Source organism: Rhagoletis zephyria, unplaced genomic scaffold (assembly GCF_001687245.7).
Source record: "Rhagoletis zephyria isolate East Lansing unplaced genomic scaffold, Rhagoletis_zephyria_1.1 Rzeph_scaffold_00101, whole genome shotgun sequence".
Lineage (NCBI taxonomy): Eukaryota > Metazoa > Arthropoda > Insecta > Diptera > Tephritidae > Rhagoletis > Rhagoletis zephyria.
In genome coordinates this window covers 426,453-439,303 of record NW_016157185.1, presented here as the reverse complement: position 1 = coordinate 439,303, position 12,851 = coordinate 426,453, and the positions used below count along the sequence as shown (strand labels likewise).

General features: G+C 34.9%; 1 protein-coding gene across 2 annotated transcripts in view; it reads right to left on the bottom strand.

Annotated features, from left to right (window-relative positions):
- The window catches only part of spz5 (spatzle 5 Toll-1 receptor), a 48,823-nt gene extending 38,694 nt beyond the window's left edge, over positions 1–10,129 (bottom strand). The window contains exons 1-2 of one of the 2 annotated variants that reach the window (XM_017632976.1): positions 9,958–10,129; positions 9,100–9,440 (exon numbers count right to left, since the gene is read on the bottom strand). The gene's annotated coding sequence lies outside the window, so the exon portion shown is untranslated. Of the gene's footprint in view, positions 1–9,099 lie in introns of both variants that reach the window. The other variant, XM_017632986.1, reaches the window with a different exon arrangement.
- Between the last annotated feature and the right edge of the window lie 2,722 nt (positions 10,130–12,851).

Sequence of the window (12,851 nt, the reverse complement as noted above, 5' to 3'; positions counted from 1 at the left end):
CTCTTCCTCATGGCATGGTATTCTCATATCAGTAAAGAGCCAACGACGCCCAAGAACTTGACCCTGTAAGAGAGAACAAGTGAAAAACCCCCCTGTTAAAGGAAGGTGGGCATGAGGCACTTTGCCCATTGCAAGTCCACTGATAGCAGACCAATTTGTGACCAATGTTTATATCTAACCATAACATAATGCGGACTTGCGCGCGATTCTTGAGTGGTCTGTCTCTCAGCCTCAATGCTCTAAAATCTTATGTACTCCCAATTTGCAAAGATAAAATCCAAGTTTCTGATATTCTTCACTCTTATATTGGTTCTATCAAGCTTAAATTAGTCATCAATGTGAGAATCTTGGGTCTTTTTATCAATTCTAGGATGACTTGTGAGGACCACGTCAATAAAGTTGTGAGTAAAATCTACTACACCGTGCGTTGCCTGAGAGTACCCTCGCTTTTCGTGCATTCAGGCCCGAAAACGAAGCTGGTTTTGAACACGATTGGTCCCCTTATTACTTACTTCGAAGTAGTGTACAGCAAATGGGACTTTCATTCCCTGCACAAACTCGATGTTGCATTCAACCATGCCACTAGGTATGCACATATATGGCTTGAAGAAATTTGACCATATATCTACCTTTAGAAACGCATTAGTTGGCTGTGACCTAACAAACTATATAAATGCTCGTAATTGTATTTTTAAGTTTAAATGGCTTATTTATAAAATGCCGGAATATCTATATGAAAAGCTTAAGTTTTTCATAAGCTCACGCTCCTTTAATTGTATATGTATAACGATTGATCAAAGTATACAGAAAAGCGCAGACAACATCAGAATTTACTTTTTTGCCATTACATTTCGAAGTAACTTTTCTCTTATGTGTTTAACAATTTATGTAAACAAATAACAAAATCGTCATATACGGGAAACAGAAAATTCGCTACTAGACTCAGTAGCCAGTTGCCATGCATTCCCTCTGTCGTTATCATATATGTTTCTCTAACAATAACGTTGTTTTTTCATTGTCCTTGTCTTTTCCTACCCCAAGCAGCATTAAAAGCGACCGTAAGTTTTCTGTCCACACATTCGCCCGATGCATGTGCATTTAGGTAAAGCTCGTTTAAGATGTCTAACTTAAAAAAAGTTTTCGTCTAGTAGCGGTCGCCCCTATGAAGGCAAGGGAAACCCTCCTAGTCTATTTTTGCCATGAAAAGGTTTCTCATTAAAATAGGGCTGTCATAATCCTGGACCCATCGACGCGCACACTTACCCTACACATACAGTTTCTGTGGTTCTGGCGTTGCATTATTTTTAAGTATTTTCTGATATTATAAGCAATGTAGTTGTGCCACAATCCGTAGAGCTGAATGATTGATGATGATGAAACGCTCAAATCCTATTTTTTTTTTTACTGTGAAGTTACACGATCAAGAACTTAGTTTCAAGTTGATCACACATACTGCTCGTCAAAATTCATTTGAATTGACAGCTGTGACGCAGCTCGCACGCTACTTGATAGTCAAGTTTACTCATTCCCGCACACATATTTATGACACCTGCAGTAATGCTTCCTGGCTATTTTTCACTAAATCCCGAAGTACGGGAGCAGACTAACTGTGATCAGCTGTTTGACTTGACTTTCAAGTTGCCTCACGACTTGAAAGGAAAAATTGATATCAAGACGACGTTCAAGTTGTGTATTAGTGTGCGAGTGTATTAGTAAAAACTGTGAGTGTATTGCAACTTGCTTTCATGTTATTAATACGTGTAACTTCCAAGTTAAACATAAAAAAACAAATTTCTCTTGACGGTGATGTTACTTGGACATTTTTTTGGCGCTTTTAACGTAGTCTTGAATGATTGCTTTACCACCACACATCCATTTTGTATATGCATAACATAACATAACATAAAGATAACACAGTGCTACAAAAAAAGTCATGAAATACACCAGAAACAAAACCTAGTGTAGATTTTAGGTATGGTTGAGTACAACATGAAAATGAGTCCCGTATAGTTCCTGAACGCTCCAATTTTTTTTTTTATTTCCAAAAACCCGTTTCGTACTTGATGCACTTATCTATTAATATCTTGACTATTTTCCATCCGATTTAAAAAATCGAACAAGTTTTGAAAAGAGGATTTATAGACCTTATAGCTTGTTGGGAATTTTCATCGGTTAAATTTTAATGAGCCCCTATTTTTATTAATTTTTTTACTTTTGATCATCGCTAATTTCAAAAATGTCTATGAAAGTTTCGAAATATGTGTAATTTATCTAATACAACATTTATTTTCCAATAAATTGATACCTCATCCAATGCAATTGCATACAAATTGTCGAAGTTAAGCAGTTTAAGCAAAAATACGGCCTTGAATTTATATGTGTGTATGTACCGGAGGTGCAGATTTTTGAGCAATGTGGCTAAGGAGTTCATCAATATTTACTCAAAATTGATATGAATATACAATAGCTCTTAAGAAAAAAATTGTTTTTCATTAAATTTGGAAAATGCGCGTGGCATATATCATATATGCGTATATCAAAAACTACTTGGCCGATCTCGACCAAATTTGATATACACATTGAGCTTGGCCTCCTTAAGCACCGTGTTGGTTTTTATTGAAGTCGGACAAACATTACTATCCTTGAGTTTTTTTGAAATTACCGTTTTGTGGGTGGAGCACATCGTTTTTGTCCGATTCCACACGGTGCTTAAGGAGGCCAAGCTAAATGCGTATATCAAATTTGGTCCAGATCGGCCAAGTAGTTTTTGAGATACATGATATATGATATATTTTCCAAAAATTTCATGAAAAAAAATTTTTGCTTAAGAGCCATTGTATATATATTTATATTGTATTTAGCCACACTGCTCAAAGAATCTGCACGCCCGACACATACACACATATAAAATCAAGGCTGTATTTTTGCTAAAATTGCTTAACTTCGACAATTTTTGTGCAATCGCATTGAATGAGGAATCAATTTATTCGAAAATAAATGTTCTTTTAGGTAAATACCACATGTTTGGCAACTTTCACAGACAGTTTTGAAACTAACTATGATCAAAGTTCAAAAAATTAAGAAAAATAGGGGCTCATTAAAATTTAGCCAGTGAAAACTCCCAACAAGCTAAGTCTTACAAATATATTGAGGTTGTTCACACTTGCCTGGCTATCAGGTTATCCGTAGATTTTGATATTATATTTTCTAATATTTCACACACAATAAATATGTATATAAGACACGAACATTTACCATGATCGTCTACTACCTGGTACTGTGATCAAGAAAGAATAAATAAATGCAAAATTATGCGTTATCCAGTATTACTTGAATCACGAATGAAAATTTATTCGTCATTCGAAATTACTTCGTTCTTTGAAATTACTTGAATGATGAATAAAAATTTATTCGTCATTCAAAATTGTTGAAATGATGAATGAAATCTTATTCTTATTTTTATATTCAATTATTAATTTTGCTGATTACGCCCATCCCTAAAAATGTTCGAAAAAACTTCATTTTTAGCAAAGTAATGCAAAAGAAAATGCAAAAAAAAAAGAATTTGTCCATTCAGGAACCAACAATGTTTGTGAAAAATGGAAAGACGTATTCTTCTTTATTTTTACTTTATTTCTTTATTTCTTATTGATAATTCCCTTTTTCAGTTCAAAACCCTATAATACTTCACCATAACGGTAAACATATTTTAAATAACATATTTTACCTATGCCTCCACAATATTTACCTCTCGCGAATGCTTCCTGCAAAAAATAATCCATAGTTGCATCATCAAAATATAATGCATTTGTTTAGCAAGTTACATAAATTCCAATGGCAGGCAGCGTGCGTTGAGGCTGGCCTAAAATTTATTTAGTCTTGCAATTTACACTGCGGCGACAGATTTATTATACAAGAGAGCATAGTTTCGGTTATGTGTTTTTTTTTTGTGGTTTTGCTTTTAATTTCTTGCTCCTTTACACAATTTTTGTTGCAATCTGCTAGGCCATCAGATCGAGTGTAAACTAATGGCCACCATGACCAAAATTTTAAAAATAGCTTGAATAGTCATTTCAACACTTGCTATTTATTATCTTTGAATTTCTATTAACCCTTTTTCGTATGGCATAATTTGAATTTTGACAGATGAGTTGACAGCTAAAATGGCAATGAGAGTTTGGCATTTTTATTTTTTTTTTCTTGTTTCACTTATGACAACGATAATGGGTTTTATTGCGAGGCAATTTTGCACAAACCATTAATGAAGCATTATTGCTACGCACCCATTTGCCGATCCAAGTATTTTATTTTAGCACGCTATAACAGCTGCTGACTGATCTCGACAAAGCCGGCTTTGGCCAAGATCATTTATTTGACGCGTGTGTCTGAGTTTTGACTTGATATGTTTTGGTGTGCAAAAGCGGTTTTGTGACGTGCCCGCCCTCAGTATGCATTCGTAGTTTGCCAATAGTTTTTGAGCACTTTGTTACCTATACATACTCATAAAATTTAACCGAGGCGTCAATAGGCAAATGATTTAAGAATCTGTTGTTGCCAAAGAAGTGAATGTGTTGACACTTATACATGTATATGTATGTATGTATAAAGCTCTGTGCGGGTGGTTGAGTCACTTAAATAACAATGCCAAAATCTCAATCAATCTTGATTCTTAATTAAGTGCGGACATTTTAAAGTTATGTATTTCTTAATGCTTAATTTGCTTTTGTGTGATAACCTTCAGTGCTAAGACTATTTTCCCTAATTTGGCATTGTCGCGGATTAGTGTCAATCTACCTTCCTAGTTTTGCAAAATTTCGTTCTTTTTTTTTTGAGACTTATGGTAAAAACCTTACTAAGCAGGCATTGAAATACCAGTCTATAAATTTTAAATTCATTATATTGTGAAACGAATTCAGAGCTCTAAATAAGTCTTTATTTGTGTATGTATGTATATTATAAGGCCAGCTAAATCATGTAATTTTTCTCAATTACACATCAGCTGTACAGTGGCGAAATTATAAATAGAAAAGATACATTTAAGCATTCTATGGATATTTCCCCTTCGTTTATATAGATAATGTGTAGCTCGTAATCTAAAAAAAAAACATGTAAGTCAAAATTTCAAACTTTGTTTAAAAATTAGAAAAATTCGACGACCAAGTTTCATCAAAATTTTGGGCTTTTTACAAAACATTCTGAGAATGTAGTCTCGTAATCCATTTTAGTAGCTAGTACTTAGCGTTGATTTTTGGCAATTTTTTTGGGGAAGGTGTTGCTGATTTTCTCCATAAAAAAAAATGTCGAACATACTTGGTAAATTATGTTTGTATAGATTATAATTCTTTGTTGATCTACATATAAAAGACTGAATTGTCTTAGTTGTACAAAAATTTTAAATAAATAAATATTTTATTTTTTTATTTTTATACTTTGTACGGAAGAAAATGCTTGAACAAAAAATTGTCAAAAATCAACGGTAAGTCCTTGCTATTTCAAACTAGCACTTTATTATTCGAAAATAAAATAAAAAGCTCTTGATATACATGATCAGACTAAAAAGTAGAAAATAAAATTTCTCAGTCCCATAGAATTTGTTTTGATAACTTCTGCTTTTGAAATTTTAGCAAAAGTCATCATGAACAATTTATGCGATTGAAAATGAAAAACGTGGAGCGCATGCAATACAAACCATTGCATTCAATTGTCAAACTAAATAACATAGACCGATATAAAAATATGAGTATTTTAGAACACTAGTGAGCCCGCATGGCGCCAAAACGCCAACATTTAATTAAATTTTTTAAGCAGGTGAAATCCTATTCAAAAACTCAAAAAATATTCCTAATGATTAATCTAAACCATTTCTCAGTGATGAGAGGTCTCGCATGGGGTCTGTTTTCATTTCATCAAATTTCAAATCTCCCTGTAAGTTCAAAAAATAAAGCCTGTGCACATCTAAGTAGAATCCCAGTTCTTTAATTTGACTTCTCATTTTGGAAATTCGAAACAACGATGCAGATGTGATGACCTTAAAAAAAAAATTGATGGCAACTTCAATTAAAAGTATTAGCAGCCTATAGTTTACTTAAAACTCTTTCGTTTGACACTAATATTTCGATATTTCATTTATGTATCTTTCGTATAAGTAAGACAAATTCGACTTTTCAAACAGGTGGCAACCCCTTTAAAGGTAATTTCAAACTAAAATTTTTCGACTGGCTTTGTTATACATATTTCAATTAACTGATGAATTAAGTTTAATTTAATTATTTTAAGCACATGGCAACTCTCGTGAATACAGTTTAGACATAAACTATTTTCAAACCCATTTCGATTGCTACCCATTTTTTGACAATCAATTTAACTTATTAAATAATTTGAGCTTAATGTTTTCAACAAAAAAAAACCAAATGTTGAATGTAAAGATTTCTTAACACTAGTTCCGTTGATAACCATATTTTAAAATTTCATGTAACTTATGTATAATTAGACGAAATACACTTTCAAAACAGGCGGCAACCCTCTTAAAAATTATTTTTGAACTATAATTTCCTTAAATATTTTTCGCCTGACATCGTTATAAATATTTCAAGTAAGTGATGAATTAAGTGGAAATTAATTTTTTAAACACGTGGCAACCCTCCTAAATATAGTTCTTAAATAAAGAATTTTAAACCCATTTCCATTGATAACCATCGGTTAGTAATGCATTTAACTTATTAAATAATTTTAGTTTAGTCCTTTAAACTGGGGCAACCCTCAAACACATCAAAAATGTTTTAAATTGTCAAACTAAGTATTTCTTGAAGCTCCTTCGTTTGACATCCATCGTTAATATTTCATATAACTTGAGTATAAAGTAGTTCAATTAGACTTCCAAGATAGGTGGCAACCATATTCAAAATATTTCCAAACTACTACCATCTTAAACCTCTTTTGTATGACACCCATATAGCGATACCTTCACTTCACTTACCAAATTCCTTTAATTAAAATTTATTTAAATTTTTTTAAACATGTGGCAACCCTCCTATACGTAGTTAACTTATAAAGTCTTTTCAAAGCCATATGGGTTGATACCCATACTGTTACAATTGATTTAACTTTATAATTAATTTGAGCTTAATTTCTTAACAGGTGGCAACTTTTTCGAGAAAGTAAAACCTTCTTGAACATCGGCACCCTAAGCCCTTTAATTTGGTACCTCACTTTGGAAATTCGAACGTACGGTGCGGATCTGAGGGCATTGATTAGTAAAAAACTTGAGTTTAATTATTTAACAGGTGGCAACTCCTTTCGAAAAAATAAAACCTTATTGCACATCTACAGGCCAAGCGCGTTAATTTGACACCCCATTTTTGAAAATCGCGCGAACGGTGCAGATCTTTTATGCTGTACAAAAAATGCCTTCGCGTATTAGATATATCGAGCCCTAACCGCCAAAATAACGTAAGCGACATTTCTTTCAAAATTTTATTTTTGATGCAGAAATATTCTTTGAGCATCTAGATGCGTTTCTGCATCAAAAAGAAAATTTTGAAAAAATGTCGCTTACGTTATTTTGGCGGTTAGGGCTCGATATAGATAAGTATATTATGTGGATTAAAATGCGAAACGCCTCCAACCAAAAAAAAATCTTAAAAATCAGTAGTAAAATTTCAGTGCCCTCGGAAGATCTTAAAAAGGACTATGAACCTGGACAATAACGCTCTCTACTCTGCTTCGGCGAGAACGTATGGGTGTGTGCTAAAGACTGCATTTTTTTATATTTTTAAGTTATTTATTTAATTTAAATTGAGAAGGCATCAACATTTTCGAAACTAAAAATTCTACACAATTCGCAGTTATTCGTAAATGAGAGCCAATCTGAAAAAACGGAGGGCATATCCGGACTCGCCGATCTAAAGATGTATGCCATAAAATATGCAGCCTCATTGCGAGATTCGTGCCGAATGCAAGTCGTTTTTCTAGAGTCGAATCGTATGGAGGCATTTCATGTCATCGCGGCCACCTCTGTGCGCGACCTCTCAGGATTTGGATGAAAGTTGGAGAGATTGAAGGTCTAGGTCAGGCTCTCCCGAAGTGGGTGCCGCATATGCCTGGGGTGCCGCTAGTGGCTACAGTATACTAGTGGTGCGGGCAAATTCTTTAAACTTTCATTGCCCTCTTTGATCAAACGCTAAGGAGAGGGCAATGAAATGGCAACATTTTTTGTAGAAACGAAAACGCTAAAAATCCTGAAGTTGACATTTTTATTGCAAGTCACACGTCGGTAGGCTTACGGCAATTTTGAACCAATTTCGGTAGGAAAAATATTGTTGAGTGGAAACACTGAATCCAAGGAGGCTATTAATATTTGACCATTTTATCAGTGCAGATTCATACCAGATACCATTTATTTTAAGCTTATTAGTGAGTTTTGCTTAGGTTTATTTATCACTCTTTTGATGGGGAATGCAAGTTTTAAGATTTCCGCAAATATTTGGGAGAATACTCTCCAAAATTTCTAAATACTCCTCACAAATCAAGTTTAGTAGTATCTATATAAAACGAAGAGCTGAGTGGTAATGCAAAAAATAATTCACGCTAACTTTCGCAAACACCTGTTGTTGTTTTTTTTTCTTGAATAGGTACTAAATGTATTTTAGAAAAATATTGGTTGACAATCAACTTAGCAACAGTTTTGCGCCGCTTCCAAACGGCAAATTGTTTTAGTTAGAAGCTTTATTCATGGCAAAAATACACTCGCCGGTTGGCCATTGCCTGCCGAGGGGCGGCAGCAACCAGAAAAAGCTCTTATTTGGATTTTGCTAGGACCAGGAATCGAACCCTGTACGTACTGAATGTTAATAGGTCAGAAATAACAAATAAGCCGAGGGATTCATTTACTTTCAAATTTGTTTACATGACTTCACAAATAGAGGCCCACTTTAGCCAGAAGAAGCGGATTAAATATCAAGCGTTTCAGCAATAAAACAAGTTTTTTTTTTCAGCGACTAGCATTAATCTGTCTAATGTTTTAAACAACAAGCATAAGCGGAAACGTATGTATATTAAGAACACTTAATACGAAAAAATATCAAATACAAAAATACTTACATTTTTTGTATTCTACTCGGGTTAAGAGCTCTTCAGTGCGTTCACGCTTGTGCACTCGCTTAATGGAATCCACACACGTAATGTCGAAAGTCGAGCAATATCCAGTTGTTCAAAAACAAAGCCGAACCAAAAAAAAAAACTATGTATGTAGTTGTGCGAATACAGAATAGTTTAAAATTTAATTACACTGTAACGAAATTCATTACAAAATGAACACTGTTTTGTGAATTTTTTCTGCAACTCTGCTCGCCGGTGCCACAATATCGGCACACAAATCTCACCAATTTCACTTGTGTTATATTTATCGTTTTGGCGTTCGCTTATTTTATATTATTTTATTACTGCAAGAAAATTACAAATTTGAAACACGCACCCAGCGTTGTTTAGGTGAAGTGTTTTCGTTAAATTTGCAAATGAATACAAATTTCAAAATATTGAGATGATCTGAGCCAAAAAGGTTTCTGGTTTTTTTGGTGAACTTTAAATTTAAGTGCTTGAAACACTTATTATCATTACAGGCGGTGGCGGCATTAAGTGGAATTTCGGGAAATAAAACTTCTCGTGGGATGTTTTTTTTTATTTTAATAAGTGACTTTCGCTTTACGCACTACGCCACACACTCAGGCCGATGCACGAATTTTATGATTCAGGAAACTTTATATAATGAAACACCACAATTTGAAAGTAAGCTGAATACGTTTCTGCCAAAACTACTTGCAAATTTACCAAAGCACACAAGCAACAAAGTTATGAACAAATATTGACGGCGCGTACTGTAGAATGACATTCGCATCAAAGGAGTTGAACTTTTTTGATCTCACGGAAAATGCACGAAACATTTCAAAACATTGCTTTAACCTTTGTTTAGGGCACTTCAATTAAAAATTAATTTTTTTTCATATATTTTTTTATGCAAGACTCCACAGTATTTCGAGCGCCGTGAGCTGCAAAACCACGTCAGTCCAGTTTGCTGTTTCTCGACGTTTTGGGCGAGCATGCGTTGAATTCGTTCGTTTTCGCTGCTCACCGTTGCCACCTTCGAAACCAACTGACGGCCGATACGTTTTTTGGCCTATAGTATGGACCTTTTTGTCGCTCAAACTTTTCTGTTTTGAGTTTTCATATTTGTGCTCACTTTGGCTTTGTTCGCACACCCGCTTGGCTGGTGAGGCATAGTTGCCTTCTTGTTTTGTTTAAGCACTAGATTTAGTGCTTTTTAAAATTAAAACGCCAAGAAAAAAATTATTTTGTGCCTAGTGCCTTTTTTTCTGAACTAAAATTACTTCGAGATAGTTAAAACCTGAAATAATTTGGAATATTTGAGGCTGTGGCAGCACTGAATTTACAAGAATCTGCAAATTTAAATGGACTAAAATACAACCATGATTGATGAAAAGCTGAAGCTGCAAACCCAAACATCAAATTATTTGCTCATTTCTAATTAGGGCATCATTTTCATTTGATGCGCTTCTATTTTTATTTCTGGAGATATACCAGTTTTAATGTTTGATTCAAAAAAATTTGGTGCTTTTAGGTGGGGTAAAACGCTTTTTTGCCAAGTTTTTTTGGTGCGTTTTGAAAATCGAAAGATGGCAACACTGTGCTCAGGGCATTCGAGTGATTGAACGCGTTTGCTGCTTCAGTCTTTCGTTTTATTTGAGTGTTTCGGAGCTTAGGGCGAACTCCGGACGCTCCGGCGCAGCGTAGTAAGCACCTCGTGGTATCTACGTACATACATATATTTTGCTTTGTGTATTTGCATTGAAACAAAGCTTGATTGCATGTAGACATCTGTTTAAGCTTACCATGTGTAGGTGTGTGTGTGCTTGTGTGGTCGACAACAATGCCGCTAGTGGGTAGCGAATTGCCGGTTTGGCATCGCATTGTTACAGCTATGTCAGCTGTTTTGCTACTAAAACGCAGGCGGCCTTTTGTTTCAATTAACGTTTGCGTTTGCTTTTTTATTTTTTTATTATTTCCTTTTTTAGATTTTAGCTTTTGTTTTCTTTTCTGTCTAGCGTCGACGATGAACTGGTTTTATGCATTTTTTGTTATACTTAAGTATTATTAATTAATTATTCAGTTTTTTCACGGCTGATTGTTAGATTTTTAGTAGGCCCTCGCACGCGATAACTTTAATCCAAAATTTTTTAGAAAGCTAAAAGTTATGTGTACATGTATTTGGATGGATGGATAATGTTGCTGCCCGACCGGCTTTGCCTGTACCTTGACAGCTCGCTATATCATCATTGAAACACGCTAGACGTTTACGCCGCCACCGCCTTTTTGATTTCTCATGCACCTTCGCCGAGTTTTCGAAATTCGGCGCCTAAAGAATTATGTAGAAAATTTTAATGATACACAAGCCTGGTCCAGATTTTAGGGATGCAAATTTTGAGAAGTAGCATCGATGCTAAAATATATCGCTTGATCCTCTGCAATAACGACAAAACTCAACACTCGAAAACGCCTGGAGCGGCGTCGCCGCCGCCGCCATCGAAAAGCCTATCGGCGTAAATCTCTAAAACACGCCTGTGGCTACCGCGGCGATGCATACGCGCCGATAGCAACGTGCGCTTGTCACCGCTGCGGCGATTTTTATTGATTTAGTTCAGAGGTGGGCAGCCTCGGTAGACCATTTTTGTAGTGTGCGTGAAATTGATGTCACTGTGTGCGTGCGAACAAGCCCAAGTAGAAATCTTAAGCATACAACATCGCTGTAGGTGGCATGAGCTTGCTGCTGTGTATACATGCCAGTATAAATGAACCTTCATTTCCATTTAACACGCGTGGTTTCTCAGAGCGTATGCGTACCTTAATCATACACTTGTACTACTGCTGTATGCATATGTCTGTATTAATGTTTCAAACATACAAAAATGCATTAATGGAATAGTATTAAAGCTACTTTTCTGATACATTTTAATATACGGGGACATACAAACAAGTAGCATTTACATATGCAAATGCATATCTTGTAAAAGCCCGTTTGTGCTGAAAATAGTATCTCACAACACGTCCGTTCACTAAAATTTTTGCACAAGACTGAAAATATTACAAAAATTCCACTTCAAATTTATCAAGAAATGTACCAAAAACAACGACAACGTACATTCGCTTGCAATTCGCTAGAATTTGAATTTATTCGTGGAAATTCATGACTACGCATGAATTGTTCACACCAATTCACTCATATAGCAAGCATCCTTCAAGAATGCATACAACCGATTACTACTGGGAGTCGTGCAGTTGAATGAAGCTTCGGCTGGCTTCTCAAGTAGAGCGTGTATGTATACGCGAATATGCCCGCCGTGCGGCCGCTGCCTAGGGCTGATTAAGTCACTATCCTGTAGTCAAATGGACCAGTTGTAAACTACCTCACAACTAGTATGAACTGCATGCACAACTAGTCAGTCAACTATCTTTTTTCCATGAAATCAACTGGTATTTTTAATATGGGGATGTCCTACTAGATGACCACTGCCAGATTTCGGTCAGAAGTATAATAGTTTCAGACTAGGTCAAAATAGACAGAAAAATACTAGTCCAACTATGAACCAAAACCACTACTATAAAATGAATTCATGAATATAAAAAAAAAAAATTTGATTGCGTACACTTTAACATACGAGTATTATACATTTTTAATTATGTAGCCTTAGATTTGCCAATAATTAGTGTTAAATGTTTTTTAGTATTGATTAAAAGGAAAAATAAATACACAAATATTTCAAACTTTCGAATATTAATTT